Raw genomic sequence first — 25,437 nt, 5'->3', positions numbered from 1 at the left:
CAGAAGGTGTGTAGCTTTGGTTTTTCTTTGTTTATTTTTTAAAGTTTCCCAAATACATTTGGGTATTTCTGACAGTCATAATAAAAGCAATTGATTAGACAAGGCGATTAGGTATACGAAGCAAAGCACTGTTTTCCAGCAAAATGAGCAGCTAGGCTATATTTCAGTCTTCAGATGCTTGGCTAAATAATGGTAACATACGTTTTTTGCTGCTAGAAATTGAGATTTTGGCGGTCATATGCAACTGTGAAATCTGTAGGCATATACTGTAGCAGAAGCTGTCTTTATGCATATACAGCAAATGGTATTTGGCTTGGGAGAAAGTTCTTCGCTCTCTAAGAAAGTCGGGTTTTTGATGGAACTGACTGCTGTTTGTGCTTCATAGTTGAAATTATTTTATTCTGGAAGGACGAATAAGCTGTTTGTATTAAAGGTACTGTTGTTTTGCCCCTGTTCCCAGCAACGCAGTCTGTTTCCCTGTCTCCTTCTTCTTTCCAAGCTATTTCTTTCCAAGTTTGTGATCATAATTACAGTGAGAAGTAGATTACATACATCTGTATATTCCAGCAGGAAAACTGAGCCTTGGAAGAATTTTGGATGGTGGGACATTTCCTTACTCACCTCTCTCTTAAAAGTGTTTTGATATCCTCAAAGGGTTCTGGGAATGTCAGTCTGAATGGCCTAATAAGACACTGGGTGTAGAGAGGATGGAGAGTAAAAGGAAAAGAATGGAAGAAGTATGCAAGTGGTGGTTCACCAGTGTCACATTAATAGAATCCTCGAATCAAGTGCTCATTCATTTTAACTAGAGGCTAATTAATCAGAGTGAGTAGATAAAATGATAAGCTGCTTTTAATGAAGTGAATCAGCTTTATTAGGAGTAAGCAAAATGCAAAATATTTGGTCTCTGGCACATGTGGTTTTCATGGGGACTGTGGTTTGCCACCAGCTCTGGATTGTGCTAGCCTTTTTCTTGCTGCACTCTGCAGGCTGTGCTGTGTGTTTCAGCATGTGGCCAATTCAGAATTCAGGAAATAGAATCTAATCAGAAGCAGGTGTAACATTTTAAAACCATAAGGAATGTTCCTTACAGATCTTTTTCTATGCCAGATTAGCATTTGCCAATTTTCAAACTTCGGAAGCGATTATTTTTCTTTGGCGATAGCAGGCTTTATGCTTCCAAGCAGGCAAGGAGACAAACAAAAAACTGTGTGGATTTACCAGAGTGCCACTGTTTGAAAGGCAGCAATATGATACTGCTTGGTAACTGCTAACTTAGCCTGAAACCAATAAATAATTATCTACCCATTCGAAACTTAAGAGCAGAATTGCACCAGGCTGGTGCTGCTTGTGTATGTGATTAATTAGAAGGCCAAAGCCAGCGTGCCACTGTTAAACTGGATCAGGCTTGCTTGCACACTCTTGTTTCAGATGATTCTCTGCAGTGCCTCTGTGCTGTTGTGGTGTTCCCCAGTGTCTCTCTCAAAGCTGTAGAAGCCATTGGATGGACTATGATGTGCATGGCAATGCAAGGCTATAATAGGAAATATATAAATGAGTCATGGATTAAGATAATGGTGTAATTTACATTGGACTGAATTACATTAAGTGCCCAAATTTAAGCTCAAATTGAACTTCACTTATGACTATGTATATCCTCGTGAAGTAAGCTAAAATTAGCAATTTATTCGTAAAAGTCACGTCATGGTAAACTTACAAACTAGTGGTTCGAGAAGGTTCCTGTAGTTATGTAAACTGGAGAAGTTGATCTGGTAGATGAACACGATTTGAGAATAGGATGCTGGCAAGGAAATTGTCTTCCCCCCAGCAGCCTTTCCTTAAAAGACTCTGCTTCCCAGCGCCATTCAAGTGTAAATCCTTATGCAACAAAGGGGAGGCTGGCAGCTCCACCGGTTCAACAGTATAAGTGATCTCTCATGCTTCAGTTGAAAGGTTGAATCCCTGAAACGCAGAATGCTGCTATAGAGGGAAACTCTCAAAAGGCTGGTGAGAATGGCAGGGTGGGGGGGAGCCCGGGGTTGGAAAGCTGTTGAGATCCTTGAAAGCGCAGTGACAATTTTTGTCTTTACCATAAAATGACCTGGAGGCAGCTGGACAAAGGGAAAGCTGCTGTTCAGGTGAGGTTGCAATCACCAATCCAGGATTGGTGGATTTTACTTGTTCTCCCCCTTAGGAACACAGCATGCTGCTCTACTTGCCAGCACGGTATGTGGTGCCAATATTTTGTCTACAGTGTGCATTGAGTCCCTCTTAGTTTTCCTGTTTGGATTATTCTTTCTAACGACTTTGTGTTGCAAGTCTCAAAGCTTCGGAATTGTGACTTCTTGCTTTGCAAAACAGAGTATGAAATTGTGGACATTGGGTTTTACACTGAAAGGATGAGGTTAATCTTGCACCTTCTGAAACCCTTGTAAATATTTGACTGGCTACTCGGCAACACAGCTGAACTGCCTGAGTTAATGCTTAATGTGAGAGTGGTCCTGAAGTGCATGGCTTTGGTGATGGGCCAAGGGTCACAGAGTGAGCAGTAGTTCCCCGGGAAGATATCTGTGCTCCCTGTTCTTATCTTCCAGGATTCCTCCCTTTCCCCCCTCCACTGCCCCAGATCTCCAGGCAGGAGGAGGTGAGATAGCCGAGTCCACCCCAAGCAGGGTCAGCTGGGTGTGCTCAGGTGGCAGTAAAACTATTTTGGGCTGTCCTGCTGACATTCTCTGCCCTGGTGCTTTTGCTGGTGCAGCAGCAGTGCGGTAATCCCTGAGTTCCAAGTGAGGGTGAGTCTATCAGGCTCTCCACAACTACTTCTGGGTTTGGAAGGGTTTTTTTGTGTATATAGATGGTACCGATAGGCAGTTGGTAGTAACTGGTCACTGGGGAGGAGCAGTCTAGAGACCAGTGACAAATCTGAAACTGAGTATGTTAGAATTTAAATTGTAGGTTCTGATACCTGCCGTGCCTTGACAATGTAAAAATTAATCCTTTTTGTTGTTCTGAATGAAATGCTTTCTAGTGTTGGAAAGTTAGCACAAAGACTACGTGGGAAAATGTTTTCATGTTTATGAACCAGATGAATGAAAATCCTCTTCTTGTTTTATGAGAACTAACCAGTGCAAGACAGTTTTTGATTTTCTGATGTGAAGATTGATCATTCATAATGTTGTACCATATCAGTCCTTCCAAGTGGCAAGAACTTCAGATGTCAGTGCAAATGGGAGAAGAGTCTTTCGGAGAACTTCAATACCATAACAGAACCATAGCATCATTTAAAAAGAAATAAATTTTTAAACTGGTTGTTTAGGTGTGATGAATGTTGCTTGAGGATACCAGCTATCAGAGAGCATCCCAGAGACATGTATAGTGTATTCCAGTAACTGTATAAAGAAGTAGCGCTGCCCCACCTGCTGCACTATGAGATGGAAATGAGCAAAACTTTGATTATTGAAAAACTAACTTCTTATGTGGTGTTTAAAAAACTGTAGCACTTTCTACAGCTTTGTTTTTTTGACTATGGTTGCTGTAAAAAAAAATTGTTAATTTCTGGCAATAGTTTGTTGTTTTGATTTGGGAAAGGAGGTTTGGGTTTTTTGTTTGGTTTGGTTTTGGTTGGTTTTTGTTTTGTTTGTTTTGTGGTTTTTGTTGGTGTTGTTGTTGTTTGGGTTTTAATATGCTGAGAAGTTAGTTTATATGCCCACTTGCAGTTTAGTAGTCTCCATTTTCTAGTCTGCATTTCTGTAGCAGAAACTTTGATTCCTGAAGATCAGTTTTGAAATATCCTATTTGACAAGAATGTTTCAGGAGAAAATGAGCATCCAAGAAAGAAGGCAGTAGTGTTGCAAAAAGTCTGTTCATGCTGGTAAGAAGTTTTGACCTCAGGCCAGGGACTCACTTGGGAAAGGTTCAATACGTTTGACTCCAATGAATCCTCCTAATCCAAACAAGCCGTATGGAAGAAGCTAGAAAGATAAGGTTTGGGAAAATCTTTTACTATGTGGCTTGTGATCAGAGCACCTCAAACATGGTTCCTACACCTTCTTCTTTGAAGATCTGCTAGTGGGCAGACACCTGTGTGAGCCCTGAGCATGGCCCCAGCTAGCAGATGTTAGTTGAGGTTTTTTATAGCAGAATACAGTGCTGGAAAAGAATATCATTCTTTACAACCTATTATCAGATGGGGAATGGAGATCTAGGCAGTGGTTCTTCTGAAGGACTGCGGCTTATCATGAACTCAGCCTAGATTCGGGTGAAGTCTAGCATTAGCTTCCTGAAAGTGTTCAGCAGGTGCCTCTGTAAACTGTCTGTTGGGCCACTACAAATACCAACCCTGTATTTCTAACTGAACACATGGATGCACAGAAAAGCGAAGTTATTTTCCTTCAGTTCCCTGGCAAGTGAATGACATAGCTGGGAACAGAATGGAGATTTCCTGATGTCCATTTCCCTCTTATAATTACCAAACAGCACTGCTTTCTTCTTCATTGTAAACATGAATCGAGCCAAATGGCATGCACAATTAGCTTTTTTCCCTGCAAAGCTGGGGGAGAAGGAGAGAAGGAGGAGGGGACTGGAGATTTTAAAGGAGAGGGGAGAGTCATTCAGGGACACTGTACCTGCTGGGGCACAATGTAATAACCGCTGGGGCAGCCTGGGCTGCAGATGCATTGTTATCTGCAGTCCCCAATCTGGGAGAGCTGCAAAAGGTTTAATGCAAATCTGAGACCTCTGCCATTGTGTGAGACAGATTAGGGCTCATTTGCATTCCTTCTCCTATAATAATTACCTAGCAAGGAGTGCCTGTTACCATTAGCTTCATTCTGTTTGTCTGTGATAACACCATCAGCAATCTCTTCTCCACGGGTTGCGGACACTGTGAGGAAGGGCAGTGGGCCAAAAAAATGATAATAAAAGAAATCTGTTGGGAAAGTAGTAGAAAAATGTGAATGCTGAAAAATTAAAATGCAGATACTTTTAGTAATAGCCATTAAATACAGCTGGAGAAATACTGTGAGCTGAAGAGTAAAAGTCAATATTAATCCATAGTATTGATGAGTTGTATGGTTTCAAATATCAGTCGAGAAAAGCTAGCACAGGATTTTAACTGAGCTTTATCTGTGGTGCTTCAATAGTTTTGTTCAGTTTTCAGAATTGATTCAGAATGTTCTAAAATTAGCAGAACTAGAGATCAGTGTTACTGAGAGACAAATGTTAACAGTCTAAAACTGATGTGATGCATTAGAAATTCAGGTAAAATTCCACAAACTTACTGCAGCTTTGGGTCCTGGAACTGAAGCAAAGAAGTATTCCTGAACTAGAAATTAGGGTAGATATTTGGGGTTCTTTTACTGTGGGGTTTGTTTGGTTGGTTTTGAGATGGGAGGAGTTAAATAGCAGAAAAGGAATGCAACTAAACATGGAAGAGTGAGGGTGCTAAAATCAGCTTATTCCCTCTACACATTTATTGCATACAGAAGGAACATGAAATCCTTTCCTGCAACAGTTGCTGTTCTTGCCACTCACTGTCCTTCCCTTGTTTTTCGCCCTTTGCACTCTGATGAAGAAGCTGCTGGAGTCACCCCACCAGAGGCAGAGAGCCCTGAAATTCCCGGTTCAGCTTTGGCTCCTGCCTCGAGTCCCCAGCCACGCATGCACGCTGCAGCAGCAGAGTGCAGCTGCTGGGGATGGAGCCCAGGACTCATCTCAGGGCCTGGCTCTTCTTTGGATGCTCCTGCAGCAGGGTCTGGGGGGAACTCTGGAATAAGATGGCATGCCACATATTCTATGTGCACATCAACACCAGGGAGGGAGCAGTGTGTGCCTGGGCTGCCTCTAGTTTGCTACAGATTTCCCTGTTCTGGTGCAAGCTTTCCCATGTCAGAATCTTCAGTGAAGTAATTCCATCTTTCAGTGGAGGGGTGGTGAAGCAGGAAGACAAATCAAAGCAACCCTGGCTTTTATCTGCCAGACATCCACCTTACATGTATTCAAATAGATGTGGGCTGATTTCTGATCTGCAGCAGGCTATCAAAATGATGAGTCTCATAATCGGGTTGTTTTGGGTCCTTTTATTTTTGCAAGTGATATTTTGCGTGCTGCCACATTTACCTTTTCATCTGTGTGGAAGCAGTAGAATGCCTGGGATGCTGCCTGAAAAGTTGGCTGTGGTTCTGAGGGGAGAGAGAGATGGGGGGTTGCAAGGAGCTTTCTGTAGATGACCTGTTGGGCAGCGAATGAACTGCCTGGAGAAAACTTCAGTTCCTGTGACTGGCATAATTTCTGGCTGCTAGGGATCTGGGTGGGTACTGTGATCACATAACTCTGAAGAGTTTAAAGATCCTCATGTGTGAACATCCTTAGTTTTCCAAAATTTTCCTTTTGCCATTGGTTTAATTTTTTAAACTGTGATAGCAAGGAAAGCAATCTGACAGCACTTGAAATCAAGGTTCATGGATAGGGCGAAGTGCTGCCTTCAATGATACCACTAGATATTTAGCATTAACCACAAGTTACATTGCTGTAAGGGATTAGAGGGAATGGCAGAGGACTGGAAATATTCATATTTCTTAAGTCTGTTTTTTTCCTCTTCATGTTTTTACTACTATAATGTTAAAAATCACAAACTCAACAGTTACACAAACATAAAAGGAAAGTTTAAAAGAAAAGTTTTTAAAAATTAGTTTTAAAGCACATGTTTCTTAAAGTGAATGAGTACTTTTAATTCTAAATACAAACTAAAGGATACAATTGCATTTTATTTAAAAGAAGCAGCATAAATCTTTTGTTCATCTTCAGACCTTTTTCTAGGAGGAGGAAATACAATTTGGTTTCATAGCCAGTTCTATATATATATATCATTTACAAGTTGTGCCATCATTATATTGCAATAAAACCGCAGTTGATATATTTGGAAAGGTCTAATGTATGTAGTGTGTGGGGAAGGACAAGGAAGTTTGGAAGTGTATGGAGAATAATGATTATGTACGTCTAAATGTAAGCTAAAACAGAGCAACGTATGTTGCTGAGATAAAAAGATCTGACTACTTAGATAGTGCAGCATGATATGCGAAGCTGTATGTTTATATGTATATACATACACTATTTGAAACTCAGAAAATAATGTAAAGATAACATAGCTTCTTACAAGGCTTGTATTATTCCTGCAACTTATTTTTCTCCTATGGCCCTTCTTTAATAATTATTTTAGTCCAGTCACCATATGTATTTTCAGTCTTCTATTTTGACTCTGTTGCAATGCATTCCAAGTAATTGGTGTACTTAGCAGTATATTGCTTTTCTTCTTTAACCCACCGTGTCCATGGGTATGTTACTCATCCCAAGGCCTCTGTGATCTGGAAGAGATGCATCAGTAATGAGTTTTTGAATCCCCTTCCTCATTTGAAAAGTTGAAGTTGGGCTTTAAAGCCCTGTGTTAAAGACGTGTAAAGGCACATGAGCAGCTGAGGTTTTGTGGAAGGAAATGTCACCGTAAGTGAAGAGGTGAAGAAGGCTCTCGCACTGACCGGGACCGCTGTTGCTCATCCTGCCTGCTGGAGGCAGTGGCCTGTCACACCCAGGGGCAAGGGGGTGCTCGTCTGCTCAGGCTGAGCTACACAGCACAAGCTACACAAGCTGGTCCGAGTTGCTTTTCGGCACTGCTGCAATTGAAGGTAAATTTAAGCCGATCCTATTGTTTTTTTTGAAGTGCATGTCAGGTCCTCTGTCTCTCGACAGAAGTTCAAATAGCTGTTCGGAGAAAGGCTAAAGTTGTGGGCAGATAAGGCACTGTAGGAAACAGAGATCCCAGCTTGGTAACACAGTGCATTTGAGACCAATACATTTCCAAAGGAGTCATTGGAAAGAGAAAAAAAGCCGGGGTGGGGAGCTTGTTTGTGCCGTTCACTGCATTAGCAAATGAAGGACCCACAGATTGTCACTGTGTTAAACTGACCCTCACACATAAATGAATCAAAGGAACAGCTGGTTATTCTCTGGTGTCTTTAGGCTGTCTGAGAATGATCATCAGGCAGTCCTTTCTGGTGTCCAGAAAGCTGTCTGGAGTCCAGATATGGGCTGCTTTACAGAAAATGCAAGAGAAGTTACTTTTCTAACTCAGCAGTAGCAAGGCCACACAGGTGCCTGCTCCACTTTCATGTCTCACCATGCCTCCTTCCTCTCTCTCTCCCTCCAGCCGGTTTTATAGCGTGAGGTTACTAGCTGAAGAACTGGCTTTGCTGACATTTACCTAACAAAAAGGTTTCACAAGCTTTACACTATATGGCATAGTGATACTTAAATACTGAAAGAAAACATGCCCACAGAGAGCATAGATCTCCATGAAAACATACTTAAACATACGTTTATGAAGTAATGCGGATAACTATACTTTTATATAAGCATAACCATACACCCACACAACTTACAAGACTAGACTTATTTTCAGCTGCATTATTATCAGAATTACAATTTATGTAACATAAATTATGTGAGCCAAAGGAATTTATGAAGCAGAATTCTGGAATTGGTTTAACTCTCTTGATTCTGCAGAATGTTTCCATCTTAGTAACTACAATAACTTTTTTTTTTTAATTTGGGGTGTTGGAAGGGGGAGGGGAGAGTTGGGATAAAAATATTTTATGAAAAGGGCTGAAACTTTAAAGCATTGCAGAAAGCTGTCTTAAGGTCTTTTAACATTTATTGGAAGGCTAATTGCAAAATATTTCTTTTAGACCCACTCTAGTACAATGTGGGTAGCAGTAATCTACAAAGCAAATTATGAAGAGAAAACAAAGGATTTGCACACTGTTGTCCAGTGGCACCAAACTACTGTCTAGTGACAAAATCTGGATACTCAAAGCAAAGCAGCAGTGTCCTAGGCACTGGGCTCTGCCCAAGGTAATCAGCTTTCCTGAGTTAAAAGCAGTCTGTTTTCTGGGTGGAGCACCGTGCAGATTTGCCCAAAGACTGCAAACATTAGTCTCTTCATGTGGTTTTGTGAACTTAGGTTTATTTCTTAATTTGTGTACAACTCTGTTGGGGAAAAACATGGTGTTGCTGCAGAGAGCTAATGCACGTGGGTGTACATGTTCTTGGCTCAGCCTCCTTGAAGAGGACTGACACACAGGAGCTGGGATCTGTGGGATGTTTTTCTCAAGCAAACCCTCATCCTCTTTGGACTAACTACAACGGAAGATTTTTCAATATCCCCCCCATACATGACTAAGGAATTTAGTGTTATGAATTAAGGTGTTCAGTTCTTGTGACTGGAGTGTGGCTTTGGTCACAGGTCATGATCTTAAATTTGGATGGACTACAACTCCAACCAAATAAAATATGCTATCTTCCCTTATTCCAACAGTGAAGCTAGCTGGGCATTTGAGTAGAAAGGAGTTCACCATTATAAAAGCAGGCAGTCTGGGGAGAATGAGGAAGCTGAGCACAAGCCTGCAAGCACAGCTTGTGTACATATTTGTTGAAAGCTAATTGGCAACGCAGTTGCCTTTCAGAGTTGTTCTTTCACCTATCAGTAGAGCACAACTCTGGTACTTAATGTACTGTAGATTACGTAAACGCTACCCTGAAATATTTGTACAGGCAATTAACTCTTGTTTTTATACTACTCTTGAGTTACAAATGGAAGCCTGCTGTAGAGCTTGGAATATTTATGCCATGAGAGATATTCCATAATTAGATTAAATAACACTTTCAGCAAACTGGCTAGCATTAAGATCAGAAAAAACAGGATATTGGCTATCCTGTGAGGAGCTGAGGATCTTCTAAAATTTGGTATCCAAGAAATACAGATGCTGTGTTTGTGCCACATTGTTGAGGAGCAGCAGTATTTACAAGGGTTTTATCTAGAGAGAACGTATCTGCTTTTGGTTATTATATTTGAAGACTGAAAATGCTTGTATCACTAACAGTGGTCTGCATTTTTTGTGGCAAAACATGATTACTAATGGAGTAACTTGAAGCATGTGTACTAGTTTGGTGTCACAGTTACCAGAACATCATCGTCTAATGTGTCTGGGTGGCTCTAAGAATACTTATGTAGATGCATATTTATTTTTCTTCCTCTTGCTCTTTTCAAACTTATCTTATAAACATTTTGTCCCTTATGAAATTAAGTCACAGCTCTGTAATTTGAGCTGGATAATAAATCTATTAAAATGCGACCAGTTGGTAACAGCGGTCTCAAAGCCAGACCTCCATCCTCTAGAGTTTATTCACAAGCACTTGACCTAATATGACCGTGAATATGAATAAAATGTTAAGGGATTTTATTGCAATTCATAGTGTGACTTGCTGCTATGATAATAAAACAACATTTATAACCTCAATGGCTGCAGCATTCTCGTGCTCATCAACATGTGCCTGAACTTGTGTAGGTAATGTGCTCCCCAGTGAAGTCAAGGGACTGCTTAAAGGAGTTCATTAGTATTTTACATAGAATCAAACAGGCTAAAAGGGTGGAAAATAAAACTGATGGAATCAAAATCCTTCATACATTTAATGTACTAAGACATCACAGTAAGATCAGATGGTATTTGATTAAAAACCGATTTCTTCAGAAAGAAGAAAATGTAATTTATTGTACATTAGTGCAAAAGTGTTATTACTAATACTGACACACATACGTTTGCTGTTTGAGGCTGGGTTTTTTGTGGATGAGAACAGTTAAACTTGACTGGCACTTCCATTATGAAGTCAGAAGCCCATTTGCAGGTTTTGGATTAGTTCTCTAAATGGTCCAAATTGATTGTTTCTGTGGTCAGATATTCATCTGTTTTCTCTTGCATTTCTTTTTCCTCCTCATAACAACCTCTCCCAGACAGAGGATTCTTTATGCAGGAAATTTCAAGCAATTTAACTGAGACTTGTCTTTTCTCAGTCATTTGTAAATTGTTAACAATAGGTTTTACTTGCCCAGTTCAGTACCAAAATGTTCTTGCTTAAGAGTTCCTTCAGCCTTATCCAACTCTCTCACATGCACAGAGATGTGTTTGCAGGGAAGAGGTAAATATGTGAAATGGTTCTTGAAATGTCTGATGTCATCCACAACCACTCTTCCCTATGTGGCAGAAGATGTGAGTGGTAAATATGGGTGAAACCAGAAGGCTGCTGCAATTGTTGATGATTTTCAGTAGTGTCTACAAGTTTCTCTTGGATTCTTTTAAAGTCCCCTGTGGCTATAGGAAATTAAAGATGTTTGAAGCATTACTTACTTGCCAGATGAAAAGAGACGGGAGCTGTTGCAATGCTACTGTCCAGTTGCTGTCTTCTTTTGGGGACTGTAGGTGTTCATTAAAGTAATCTTAGCAAAAATGAGAAATAAATCACCTTAGGAAACAATTTTGGTTTGATGTTTCTCCGTTTTAGAAATTTAAAACTAGTACTTAGTGTAAAAATGAAGAGGCAGAGGGATTTCTGTTTAATTGTCAGGACAAACTTTGTAGGTAGAGAGGTTTTAATTAGGTCAGTGCAGTTGGTAAAATAATTTTTTAGTGGATGTGAACATTTCTTCAGAGTTTCATTTAATGTTTTGATGGAGCAATTAAGTATCATTCATTTCAGGCTGACAATCTAACCTGCCTCAAATTTCTTAATCCAAGGTCAGGAGTCATTGGTTCTTAATGAGTGTTGCAATGTGTAAAAAGACCAGGTAGTTTGTAATCTGATCTTCATGACTAACTAGAAATGAGGTGTAACTTTGAAAGAAGTTGAAGTCTATTGAAAAAAAGCTGGTTTTTGTTAAACAAATGCAGTTGAACTGCAGTGGGAAATATGACATGTTTTTACATGTGTTTTAATTTGATATATTATTTAATCATGGTTGCTTCTGAGGCTGATGGCTGTTGCTGCAGCTCTGGTTCTTCCTTTCTATAGTATGCCTGTCCTTTCCTGGGGAGTTGGCACTGCCTACCCTAGTTTCAGGGCTTTTTCCTAGTCTCCTTACTAGTCTGTGTCAGAGGCTTGGTGAACTACCACTATTTGGACTCATAAGACAAACTATATAAATTGATGTGAATCTGCTGGAACTCGTAGTTTACAGTGGCTGTGAATCTGATCTGTAGTTTATCGATTTTTTCTTTCCTTTAGTAGATTATACTGAGTCTAGAGCAGCTTTTGCTGGTTTTTGTAATGACTGTGGGTAGGACTTAGTACAATTTGGTGCAGTATTAATTCATGCACCAAGGCAAATTACAGTAGCAAACAATCCTGCAAACTTCTCACTGCCTGGCTTCCTCTGTCGCCGGTGTCAGTGATTCTCATTCTCTCATTTCCTGTGCTTGTCACAAACCATTTGAGCAAGCAGTGAAGCCTATGAGGAGTACTGGCTGGGGAGGAAAAAAAGACAAATAATTCTAGGTGGTAGGTTTTGACCCACACTTCTAACAAAGTGGGTGCAATAGTCTAGACAGTATCCGTGGCAAGACCTGCATGTTTTATGCCCATTTACTGTGCTATCACTGTGCTAAGGGACTTAGTTGTAATAATTAGCAGACTTTAGGTCAGAGGCGATCTGTTAATTATTCTTCTAGCTCTTCACAGACTATAACTTCCACTAAGCCATAGGAGTTGGCTGAATTAATGTTTTTGGAGCAGTGAATGCCTTGTTGTTGTGCTTCTTTTCTTACTAGTAATTTTGTTATACATACCTAGAAGTGATTTGTTAAAAGTTGTACCTGAAAAAATTTTATTTTTTTCTATGAGTAAAAAATATCTAAAGCACGTAAATCTGTGTGTCTGACTTCAGGTATGGTGGATTTCAAAATCAGGTACATTGTAGGGCTCTGTCACCCTTCCTTTTTTTCCACCCCCACATCCAGAGAAAGAAGTAACCTAGTATCTGAAGAATGCAAGTTATGCAGATGTTCAAAAGGCCAAATAAAACAAATAGATGGGCTGCAGCTGCTAGAGCAGCATAAAGCAAAGAACACTCGCTGCTGTGATGAGAATGCTGTATTTCAGCAGGCCTCTTGCTTTTGTTGTTTGATGAAAATAGCATGGTAAATTAGTTGAACCAGTTTTTAATCCTTTTTTGATTGTAAAATGTGATTACTTTCATAATGGCTGATATTTCAAACCTCCAGATTTCTTGTTAATGAGGAAACAGAATAATAAGAAGTGGTAATGCCCTTTCATAGAAAGGAAAAAGGAAGTCCCCCGGTAGTATAAGATTTGTTGCTAATCTTTTAGTGAGAGATGACAGATTTTCAAGAAAGTAGATTTGCCCAGTTGTCCCCCTATACAATGTCAAAGGATACCTTCTAATATCCTGGGATTACACTGGGAGACACTCTGCTGTACATTAAAAGTCGACTTTCCATCAGAAATTCTGGTGTTGAGGGAGCTGTAGGTTCACTGACCATTATACTCTTCCAAACTGAATGTCATCTGGAGATTAAAAAAAGGGTAGAAAACTGATAGTAGACTTGTATGGGACCAAGACACTTCTCAGACTGAGTAAATCATTGACATGCAGATTAACAAAACTGTTCAGCAGTTGATTTGCTATTTTAGGGCATTCCTAATCAACACAATGGCGTGCCATAGGGAGATGCCCAAGCAAATACTACCCTCCTCTGGTACGTTCACATAGCACAACCTTTTGCAGAAATATTTGTATTGTCCTGGGAATAGCATGGGCATGTCAGAGCAGTGTAACCAAATGCTGGAGGTTTACAGGAGTAGAACTTGGCTCTTGCCAGCATTTGGTATTACTACTTCAGCTCTCACAGCATGGATAAACACACTTCCTAAAGGGGTACCATGTGTGAACCTGGGCAGCTTACTCTTTGTTCATATGTCTTAAGAATGGTATATTGAACAAGTAAGACATGGTGCCTTTGTCCTCGGTCTTTGTAATCTGGTCCTACTGAACTGTTGGTTTCAACTGTGAAATCTCATGGAGTTTGCCACCTACCTCTCTCCTGGTCTAGAGACTCAGGGTTTCCCATTTCCTTTGTGCTGCAAAGTCCAGTCTGACAGTAGTTTGACTTCTGAAATAAAGGCAAGGTCCTGACTTCAAGCATTTGAGTTAATATTTTGGGCTTGTTACATTACATGTGTGGCTAGCGCCTCATCCAAAAGAATTCCAGCCACTGTGCATTTGGCAGTTTGGTTCTAGGACCAAGATAGATTGCTAAATATTATCTTTTTGGTAGGGAACCAAGAGGACACTGAATTACCCAGAGCTTGGAGCTGGATGTACCTACACCTTTCCCAGTGGTGAACTGCTCCAAAAAAACATAAAAGCTTTTAATTTCTGAAAGCAAGATTTTATTTTAATAAGTACTGGAATAATTGACTTTTTAAATAGAAAAAAAATACAAAGCATGCTGAATAAAAAAAGTGAAAATAAGAGTTTATAAGCAACTTGCTCTTTTCTGCTCTGTTTCTGCAGGTGGGTCTTAACTTGAGAGAAGATTTTATCCAACTCACTGAATTTCTGAGTTGCCTAAAACTCTTTGCAGTCCTCTCTGTCCCTGAGGAACTCCTTCCATTTTCTCTGGGGTTCAGTTGTGTTTGCACTCTGTTCCTCATTACAGTCTGTTCTCGAGCTGTAGGCACCAAGCTGCTTGCTATAACTTTTACCTGCTGCAAACACAGTATTTAAACTTTCATAAGTATGCTTAAAAATTCTTCATGGAAATGAATTGTCTTCTTTCATAGGGGTCCGCTAATCAGTCAGTTCTTTCTGAAAGAAATGTAATGTGTAACACAGAAATTAAATACTATATTGCATGTCTGTAGCTTCTTTTGTTCCTGAATTTTGTGACCAAAAATTCTATATGATACATTTTGTATATTTATAGATACATTTATATACTATGTGCTTTTACCCATGAATATGGTCTTCAGAGAACAGAAATTCCCCTGTTGTTATGAAGAAATGTACCACAGCATGATTGTTTCAACAGGCCACTGATACCTGCTTGCAAATACATAAATCCTCTCACTGGAGTATAATTAATGTTTAAGAAGAAATTAGCAATGGGACGTAATAGAACACTTCTGCCCACTTAAAATGGTGTTGAGTCATACCATTAAGGCTTTTAACTTGCTTATTTGCATTGCAAACTTGTTATGAAGTCTATCATTTTCTCTCGTGGAAGTGTCTCTTGGGGAAATTGAACTCTCTCCTTCACTTGATGACATTTGCACAATACATTCCTGATGTTTGTGGGCGTGATCTTTGAGCTCTACTAGGATGGTAATAGGAGGAAAAGAATTACGGTAAAGACATTTGTGCCATGTGGTAATATCTACTCTTCTGGTTGTATTTTGTGCTTTTACTCTAGGAATATGTACAAATTGAACCCGAGTGGAGGGCGGCTAAGCAGATTGAAAGCAAAACAAACAGTTATGGTGGGCTTGGTCACTTTGTTCCTGAAATGTCTTCTGAATCTCCTTAATTAATGATAGTGGAGACAAAGCTTGTCTGAGAAGATCATTGCATCTAATGAAACTGGATGGATTTTGTATATTTTGGTCTTTTAAAAAGACTTTATTGTATAACTGATAACTGTCATTATTTAACTGTTATACAGTATCTTATTATGTAGTAGTTTCTACTGATCCAGGTTAAGATTTGTAGAGGTTTATCAATATAGTTAGTGGAAGAGTAAAATGGATGTGTGATTCTTATGTGATGTTGTGAGGGTTTTTGTACCTGTCATTGCACGTATGTCTGGACTTGTACTTGGTTGTTCCTGTGAGTCAGGTGGATGCCATTCAGATGCACACTGAATCTGAGCATATACTATATACTGATAATATATAATATATACTCAGGTGCAACACTGTGATGTGAGTGTGTACTGTCCTGCTTCCAAATGCTGGGACCTGTCTGTGGTCTTATTTGGTGTCTGCTGTTTGCTGTCACTACAGATTCTAAACAAGGAGTTCTGGTACGTATGAGCCTTCCCCTCAAAGAGCTGAGCACTTTCTGTAGGAAGGATAGGCCACAGCTCCAAGTGCTTTAAATGACAAGACCCTGTTGTAGTTCTTTCATTACACTGGTATTACAGCAGGAATTAATCTTCACCAGGGTGGACCCCATCTTGCTTATTCAAAGCAACAGGCAGTCTGTGCACTAAAACTTCAGCATTTGAGTCAGCAGTTGTGTGTGCCTGTTTTTCCTTCCACATGAGACATAATTTGTCACAAATCATGTTGAAAAGTGAAGTGTCAAGGACAGAAAACAGCTCTCAATTCCTTCTTCAGTGCTTTGTCTATTGTGGGTTGCATCTGCTGAACCAGCCATGGTGCTTAATTCAGGATGGACTTATTTTGGTGCAAGCTACTTAACTATTACTTGTGGGTTAAAATGACAGCCAGCTTTTTTGTTTCTCATTATGGCTTTCTCTTTTCCATATTCATGTTAGACTTTCCATATTTAGTGTTTGAGATTTTATGGAAATACAGATAGTCAAGTGCTACACTTGTGAGGAGGTGAAATGAGGACAAAACACAGGGGATAGATCAGAATCTTCAATCTTTGCTGCTGCATGTAATTTATAAAATGTATTAATCTGGTTTCATTAATTTACTGAACTATTTCGCACTCCACATCTCTGCTGTTTTACTTTCATTGAACTGGGATGAAGCTAATTTTGTTTAATAAGGAAGACTCAGCTTAGAAAGGAGGTTTAGCCTTCACACCTCTTTGTCTTAGTTCTTGAGTGTCTGCCCCCTAAAGTTCTGGGGGAGTGTAAGTAGTGGTGTTAGAATTACACAAATCAATTTCATTGCAGAGCTTTCCCTGTCATAATGATCAGTTTGCAGCACAAATCTCATTGATTTTTCACAGCCCTGTGGAAAAAAAACAAACCCCAGAGCTGATGAATACAGCTGAGAGAGACTCGGCAGACACTAATTTTGTGATTGGTGGGAATAGCTGTGGCTGTTCCTACCTTCCTTTCTGGGTTCTGTAAACCTTTTCCATTAAGCCTGGCCCAGGAGAAGTCTGGGAATTTGGTGTGGTAGCCTGTGGAAGAGTGTGACCTCTTGAGAGGACAGAGAAAGAGCGGCACTCACATCCATGAGTGATGGAGGGAGTAATCTTGCTGGGGTCAGTGGTGCCCCATCAGCCAGGGTGTGATCCTTGCCAGAGCTGCCAGAGCCCCGCTGGCTGAGAAAGCAGGGCTGTCTGCTCCCCTGCTCACAGCCTCATCCCACCACTCACCTTCTGTAAACACGCTCGGAAGAACTGGTACATCGCATTGCCTTCTCTTTTTTTCTTTTTCCTACTTTTTTTCTTTCAATTTTTTAATCTCCTTCCTCCAGCTACAGCTACAATTTTTTATAACTCTTTGCAAGGGCAGAAGGGTGGAAGTGAACTAAAGGTTTTTAGAAAAGACAAAAAAATCCACATGGTGCTGGAAAAGTAAGAATTCTCTCCATAGGGGTGTGTAAATTGTACTTCACATTCAAGCTGTCTGCTTTATTTTTATATTCTGAGTCTGGCAGAGTATTGTCCCAGTACTGACCCCTTTTCATCTGCTATTATGCAAGGTACATTTAAATAGCTGGATTGTAAATCTCGTTCTGGAAAACTTCCCACCTCGCCTGCCATTCCCCTTGCTACTACTATTCTTGTTCAGCCAATGTGGAGAGCGGCTGCAGCAGCAGTGGGGCAGCCCTGTGCCTTCTGGCAGCAGCCTGGGCTGCTTTTGGCCATTGCTTTCTGTCTACTATTAATTATCCACGTATGTCAAACTTTTATCTGCTCGTAGGCATTTTATGCACTGGATTTTCTGAGCCTGATTATATTTTTGAAGCCTGGTGTACCCTTACTGGAAAGGTACAGGCAATCTGTCACTGGCAGCAACACGTGTAATATTGTGTTGTACAAGGAGAAGCTGTGATTGTGGTAGCATCGGAAGATTAACAGTGGACTGTTGAAATTGTTCTCAACTAAATAGTTGTTGAAGTACCACAGAATTTTTTTTATTATTGGATTGCCTGTTAGAATGCCACTTTTTATTATTTCAAATATTGTATTTTGAGAGAATTGTTCTTATACTGAGATTAAATGTGAAGAATTAGAAGAACAAGAAGGAAAACATTTTCCTGATTTTGTTCATCAGAAAGTTCAAATGCAAGAACATAAAAACATAAGGAAGTTTACAAAAAGATGTGATTTTTTTTTGTCTGATTTTTGTTAATTTTTTCTCCTGCCCTTGCTGTCTACATGGTGTTCCCATGAGTAGGAGCTTGACTGTACCCAGAGAAATCAGAATCTTGTAAGACTTAACATGAGGATGTTGTAGGATACTTTTTTTCAGTCCCTCTTTTCAGTCTGTGTACTTAAGACTGTGTGGTAATCTGTAAGATGTGTAGAAAGCAAGTTTCTGGGCAGTTTGGTTAGGCTGTTATTTGGGAAAAAGAAAGTGTCAAAGAAGATAAAGGCTGGGATGTCAGCCATTTCAGCATAGGAAATGGGCAGAACTTTACAGACTTTAAGAACTCCAGGTCAGGAAATATCAGGTACAAAAAGGCTTTGGCTATTCTGAGTGTATTGGTCTCTGAGAGAGAGTTGAGAGGTTAACATAACTGCCGAATAACATATTAATGGTGGGGAAAATGTTGTTTGCTTTACTGTCAGTCTTTTCTTGTGACTAAAGATAGGGTGCTATTGCACAAGGAAATGTATAAACACATTAGCTGATGGTCTAATAGAGGTCTGTGCTCTGAGGGGAGGTGTAGGCTTAACTGGATAAGGGAGCAAACCTATGTAATTTTAATTCTTTTTTATATTTTTGTTAGTGGAAGTATCTCAGGTCAGGTTAAAGGAAAGATTTGTGGGATGGTGGTGATCTAGCACTTACCAGTGAAGTTCTGTAAGATAACTGAAGGCACCAACTAAGGGGAAGATTGATCTCCTACCCCTGTGTTTGCACTGTATCCCCTTGAGTAGGTCAGCCCTCCTAGTTGGGCAAGTATGTAACTGCCCACCCTTAAGTCTTCCTGTGTAGGTATTTAGCTGCATCAGCTCACTAAACTGCCCAAAGACATCCACCCTTGTGAGTCTTTGCTGAGCTAAAGTGAATAGGTTTCTGTAGTCTGTTGAATGCCAGAGCCAGCGCAAGGTTGGCAGCAGAAGAGCGTGGCCAGGAGTGGAACCAGCTTTTAGGACAGCAGTGAGCCATTCGATTGTCTCATTAGCAAAAACCTCACTCTTTCAGCCTCATTTTACATGCAGTGTTAAGAACAGGAGCTTCACAGTATGTATTCTCCATATTTCCCCATATGTGCGTTATGGTCTTCAGAGGAATGGTTGGCCATAGCACAAAATGAAGACTGCATGAGAGCGAAACACAGATGAGGACACAGAGGAACTTACTTTGCACAGCACTCTTCTTTTTACATATCACCTTCCCCACAGCCTGCATGTGGCAGGAATCCTCTAAAAGCGCCCAAATTTCTTCCAGAGGCAGGCAAGTTATTTTAAGCTGCTAGTGGAGTTCAGGTAATTTGATTTTGCATGTCAGGCTCAGTACTTGCATTTTCTGTTCCCACAGAAGAGTAGGGGTGAGTGCTGATCTCTAGATGATGCCTGTATTAACTGGGGGCAGCAGCATGTCCAGGCAGCTGAGCTGAGCACTGCTGAGGATGGCAACGTGAGCCCTGGGGCAGGCACTCACAGGGATACTGGCACACACAGTCAGGCAGGGCAGAGTCCACTCAGGGATGTTAGATGTCTGCTGAGTGTCTGAAGAGTTCTGGCTTGATTCTTTTGCACCTGCAGACTGGAAACTGGTTTTGCCATCTGCCTGAGGCATGGGGAGACCTCCAGGAGCAGGATTACCCAGTCCAAACATTTTGGAAGGCTCTTTCGGTTTCCCCCTGGCACAGTTCAAGGGAGAAGCCAAGTCACGTGCAGATGTAACACCTCCTCACCCTGTGAAGGAAACCTCCCTGCATGTTCACAGCTGCCACAGGGCTCCCCAGCAATGTGCTGGTGGTATCTGTAAGAAAAGATGGATGTGGGGATCTGGAGGGGGTTGGTATTCCGGCCTTGTGTGGCTTTGTGTTGGCGGCTTGGAAGGAGCACTGAGCGGCTTCATGCTGAGGCCAGCGGGCAGAATGAAAAGCCACCCCATGCAGGGACCTTTTCTGTCCATCTGCTGTAAGTCTGTGCTCTTCACTGCCTGGATTTGGGAATGAGCCCCCATCACTGGAAGAGTTATGTGCAGCCAGGTCCCAGACCAGCAGCTAGCCTTCCCTTTCTCTGGCACGGGAGTGGAGCTAGCCAGTGGTAAAAGACTTCGGGTGTGTGCCCTCTATGTGCATGCGTGACAGGATATATTTAGAAGTGAACTCGATTTAGAAATGAAGGGCTCAGAACACAGAGTCTGGTTTGGCAAGGAGAATGTGAAAATGTGGTCTCGATGTCTTAGCCTTTCGTAGGCTGGAACTAATTGCTGTAAAAAACCCTTGCAGGGACTCAGTTCATTTAAAGAAAGAGCAAACATGTTAATCCTTGTTATTCCAGCATGTCTTTAATTGCTTTTTCCTACTAAATGTAAAGGATTTGAAATATACCGTGAGGTACAGCTTTTGGAGTCCTAAAAAATGTATGCATTTGTGATGGCTCTCTTTCGCAATTCAAGCATGCATTTCAAAGGATTATAAAACTGTAAGTCGATAATGCATTTCAGCAATGTTGTCTTGTCAAAAGCCCTTCCAGTTCCTTGGTAACTATTAATTGTTGGATTTCAGATGGCAGGGATGTTTGAGCACCATATGTGATTGCATGTGGTAAGCTCTATTGCTGCTGGGGTGGGAGGATGTCAACCACTTTTGAAAAGAAATTCATACTTGGGAATGACTTTGCTGCTTGAAAAGTTAAGAGAGGAGATTATGAATGTTCAGAATCAAATTTCTGGTCCCATTAAGTTGCTGTAGGAATTTTGCCACTGGCTTCAGTCCATCAGTGATTTCACTAGCAAATGTAACATCCAGAAGAAGATCCAGCCAGTGCTTCTGAGGAGTTGACAGGAGAGGTGTAAAAGATTGCTTAGTAAATGAGAGCACATAGCTATTCCAGTTGTGTATTTCACTTTTCTATAGCAAAGAGAAGAAAACTATCTAAATTCAGTCTGTGATTTGTTTCTTTCACAGTTTTCAGATTTTACATGCCTTTTGGGGAGCCCTATAGTTTTAACATTGTAATGGTAATAAAATGAGGATATTAAGAAATATGCTATGACATGAAATGTTGCAAAAATTCTTGAAGTTTAAATTGTTCTTTTCAGTCTATTATAATATCTGGCAACACTGTTGTACAACCTGTAACTGTACAATGGCATTAAGTAGAAATTATTTCCATTGAGGAATATTAGAATGTTCATGAATATTATTTCTTCTGATCACCTGTGTGTATATTCAGATATCACACGTAATTCTAAAATACTATTCTAACATCAAAAATAAGTGTGTATCTTTTTACTGACAGATTTGGGGGTTTTTATGTAGCCATTACAACATTTGTGATAAAGAGGAACAGTGAAAATGTAATAACTTATATTAAAACTTGTGTTATTCTGGTTCAGATCATTAACACCATGCTTAATACTGTGATTTGAAATCCAGGTCTGAATTTATGTTTAATTTATGTATTAACTACATTACATTAAGTAAAATACATTTACTTTTTATCCTTTCAAATTGCTTCCAGTTAGAAATACATATTTTAGCCAGTCTCTCAGGCATTTTTCATGTAAACAATCCTTGGTTTTCCACTGTGGTTTATATTTCAGCAGCTTCAAGATTTCTTTGTCATTTTAGGAGCCATAGTAGTACCCAGGAAGAGGCAGCCTTTGCCTGGTGTTTACTATCAGAATAAGTTGGAAAGAATATCCAAGAATATCCTTTGTGGATAAATGCTGCAGGTGCAGAAGTGGACTGTAATTTATGTAATAATACATGTCAGAGCTAGAGCCTGACATCCCCATTTCCTGCATCCAGACCATTCATTGACTTAGCTTTAAAATTTACAAAAACATCATTGAACCCTGAACATTTCAGTTGCATTGATCCACGTACCAAAACTGTTCTTCCTCTGCTTCAGCCCAGCTCTTCTACACGGCTCTGAAATCCACAAATCAGCACTTGTTGAGCCACTTGAGCAAAAATGTATATATCTTACTCATCAGATAAATTAAAATGCAGTGCACAGCCGTAGTGTATAATGTTATGTGTCAGTTGTTGTTTTATGTCCCTAGATTAGAGCTTCAAAAATGCACTGGATTTTTGTAGAAGAAATTGTCTGGAGAAAATCTAATTTGAAATCTATAAGCAATCTGCTCTTACTTGATGAGAATTGAATCATTATTTCTTCAGCCATAAACTTACCAAGACTGTTTCTATATCCTCTATTTGATACCTAAGATTATCTATTACTAAAGTCTTTAAAGTAAGATTATAATCTATCCTTAGATGGGCTAGACAGTCAGCTCCATGTACTGTTTTTTGTAAGTACATATTGTGTGAAGTGTTTGTAGCATGTCTTTTCTGTAAATATTGATGAAAACCTTTACTTACTGCATCAGTGTTTTGTCTTTCTGATCACATTTCAGTGTGGTGTTAAATAAATGGAGCTGCCAATCTTTTATTTTCAGTTAATACTGCATATTTAAATTTGCATCTGAGTTCTTTCTGCGTCAAGTGGAGGCAAAAAAGTTGTCTTTTATGAATAGCATGCTGCTTTTTTCCACGTTTAAATCTAGTTCAGAATTAGTGCTTTTCAGTACTCTCAGTATTCGTATATGGAAGGGGTGTTACTTGATTTTAGTCCCTATCAGTGTGAAACTGTTTTCAGCAACTGTATTAACTGTGGAACAGTTAATTGCTGCTGTAAATGGTGTTCTCTCTGTAGTCCACTAGGATGCATTCATGCTTGCACTCAGCTTTATGCACTGGTTGGCAGATCCTCCTCAGAGAGTTATGCTGAGTTGCACCTTTTCTGGTGCATCAAGTTAGAGTTGTGTAATGCATGCAGTTCTTCATGGGATTCTCTCTTTATAATAAATAATTTTTCCACTCCTCAACATCATTCCCTCAGCTTGGTTATTCACTTAGGAAGTGAATCACCAAGGTAACTGATTTGTTTTGTCTCTATGTCTAAGTGCATAATTTAGTGTATCATAATGAACATTTTGATTTGGACAGGCTCTGTAGTGCCTTCAAAAGTAGTACAGGATTGCATGTTGTGAGTCAGTACTGGTCAGGGAAAACAGCAAGGTTATTGTTTGAGTCTGGTTTGTTCCTCTGTCATGCAATAAATGCATATGGTGATAGTTGTATATCCACACTTTGGGAATGGTGCTTATGTGCTGGGTCCCAGGATGCACTCTCCTGGGCAGTTGCTGGGAACAGGCTGTACATGCCTTCCCTGGGATGGGAATTGCTTTCAGTAATAGCAAGAGAAGCACCTCAGGAAATAACCAATTTTCTCTTTTGTCCAGTTTATGAAAAAAGCAGATGACCGTGTAGCTCCATAGCTAAAATAGATTCTCCTTCCTACCTCTTCTCCTATTTGAGGGTGTTACTAAGTTTGGTCAAAAAGGGAATATTAAAAAATCATTCCTCACCTGTTATCAAAAGTGAATATGACTATTTGCTTTTGAAATATGTAGCTGCAAAAATCCAAGGTGCCATAATAATCTTAAATGCCTGTCCCTGCCTGTGGAAATAATTTTCCTATCCTGCTGTCACCTGCAGGGAGTGGAGGGTTTGGGAGTGGTAATGTCTCTGATTAATACTCTAATAGAAAATTTATGGAGAGCTGAACAGCACTTGCCTACCAGATTAATGTTGGTGCTGTTATCCTTGTTCATTCTTGCTTTAACAGCTGCTTGTACTGTATGTACCTCTGGAACCAGGACAAGGTTGGCAACAGCAATGCATGGAAATTGGTGAAAATTCATGAAAATTGCACAGTCTAAAGGTACATTTCTCCAGTTATTTGATTTCCCAATTAAACATAATTGGGTTATGAGGAGAAAAAAAGCAAAAAAAAAAAAAAGCTGCTCCTTGTAGGGCTGTTCTGCATCACCTATTGAGCACTTCAGTTCCCCCTGGAGGTCTGGGTAGCCAGTGGGGATGTGGTTTTGGCTGGGTTCTGCTCTCAGCAGGGCACGTGTTCCTGGAGGGATCAGGTGGTACCTGAGGCAGTTCTTCCTCTGCTTCTGAGTGCTGGCCAGACAGATCTTTAAATGCTGACAGCTGTTCTTTGAAAGTGAAAGATTTTGGTGTTAGCAGGGGGGTGCTGCTGCAGTCTGCATTATATTGGGCTTCAGGCAAAAGGGTGAGGGCAGGGGGAACACACAGAAGTTAATTTCCAACTTGCTGCCGAGGGTCTTGCAAAGCTGCATAACTACCCTGAACTCTTGTGCTATATAGTGCCCCTGACAGATTTTTTATGACCAGCAAGTTTCTGGTCTCCCACTGGGTCATTTAGTCCCTGTCTGAGCACTCCCAGAAGCCAAGGGAGGTTTTCCACTGAGGACTTGTCCTTCATAGCCAGCAGGATCAGCAGAGCCTGTGGGCACAGCCCCTGCCAAGGCTGCCACCCTTGCTGCCCGTCTCAGACAAGCGTGAGGGACAGCAGGTAAGGGTTGACAGACTTTGCTGGGTCTTTCCTGGTAGCTCTGGGTGCTGGTCTTTATAGAGTGACAGCTATAAAATTAGATAATCAGTTAATCACTGGTAAATTAGGCTTGCGACTTTGCGGAGAACAAATACGGTATTTATGTAAAAGTTGTTAGGAGTTTTTTTAATTAGCAGAAATAGATGCAAAATGAATGATGATTAGGCAGCTGATGAATTCAGTAGTACAATTATGCCTAAAGCTATGCCCCAGTACTTAATGATGGATGCTCTGAGCAATCAAAGAAGCCTATTTATATAATTTATTTATTAAAAAAAAGTTAGACATTAAGCAAGATGTCTGTGTATATTACAAGCACATGAACTTCAACATCTGAGAAAACCTTTTTAAAATTTGGTAATATAAGTATTTTTGAATTTCTTTCTGTAATTACTTATTTTAAATTCAATTACTCTTACTGTAGTTGCTGTTAACTTTTGGGTTTATATGAAAGGCTGTTCTTTAACCAATAGCTAGTGAAATCCTAAGCATTATCTGGAAATGAGAACCACACAGGAATTGTACAGATAAATGTATCTTTCTTTCTCCTTTTGGGTAGTCTGAGACCGAGGAGTGGAGGAAATGACAGAGCCCTGGGTGTCTGCTCTGTGAGGCTTTAAGAAAATGCAAGTCATGATGAGCAGCTGCCTTGTATGCAGCCAGTTGGGAAGGCTAAACTGATTAGTCTGTAAACACTAGGAGATGGTTAGTGTTGGTGTCAAAGGGACTGTGACAGTCATCAGATTGTGGTTTATCTCAGGCTGTCG

General features: G+C 40.2%; 1 protein-coding gene across 8 annotated transcripts in view; it reads left to right on the top strand.

Moving 5' to 3' along the window:
- Positions 1-25,437, top strand: part of ZMIZ1 (zinc finger MIZ-type containing 1) — a 338,900-nt gene that overhangs the window by 55,234 nt on the left and 258,229 nt on the right. The window contains exon 1 of one of the 8 annotated variants that reach the window (XM_014250347.2): positions 2,773-2,792. The exons of the other annotated variants lie outside the window; for them this stretch is intronic. The gene's annotated coding sequence lies outside the window, so the exon portion shown is untranslated. Of the gene's footprint in view, positions 1-2,772; positions 2,793-25,437 lie in introns of those variants that run through there. 8 annotated transcript variants of the gene reach the window in all.

Source organism: Pseudopodoces humilis, chromosome 9 (genome assembly GCF_049639895.1).
Source record: "Pseudopodoces humilis isolate 2021_Gansu_Grassland_sample_001 chromosome 9, ASM4963989v1, whole genome shotgun sequence".
Taxonomy (NCBI): Eukaryota; Metazoa; Chordata; class Aves; order Passeriformes; family Paridae; genus Pseudopodoces; species Pseudopodoces humilis.
Note: the sequence above shows the minus strand (reverse complement) of the source record. Positions and strands in the feature narration are given on the sequence as shown.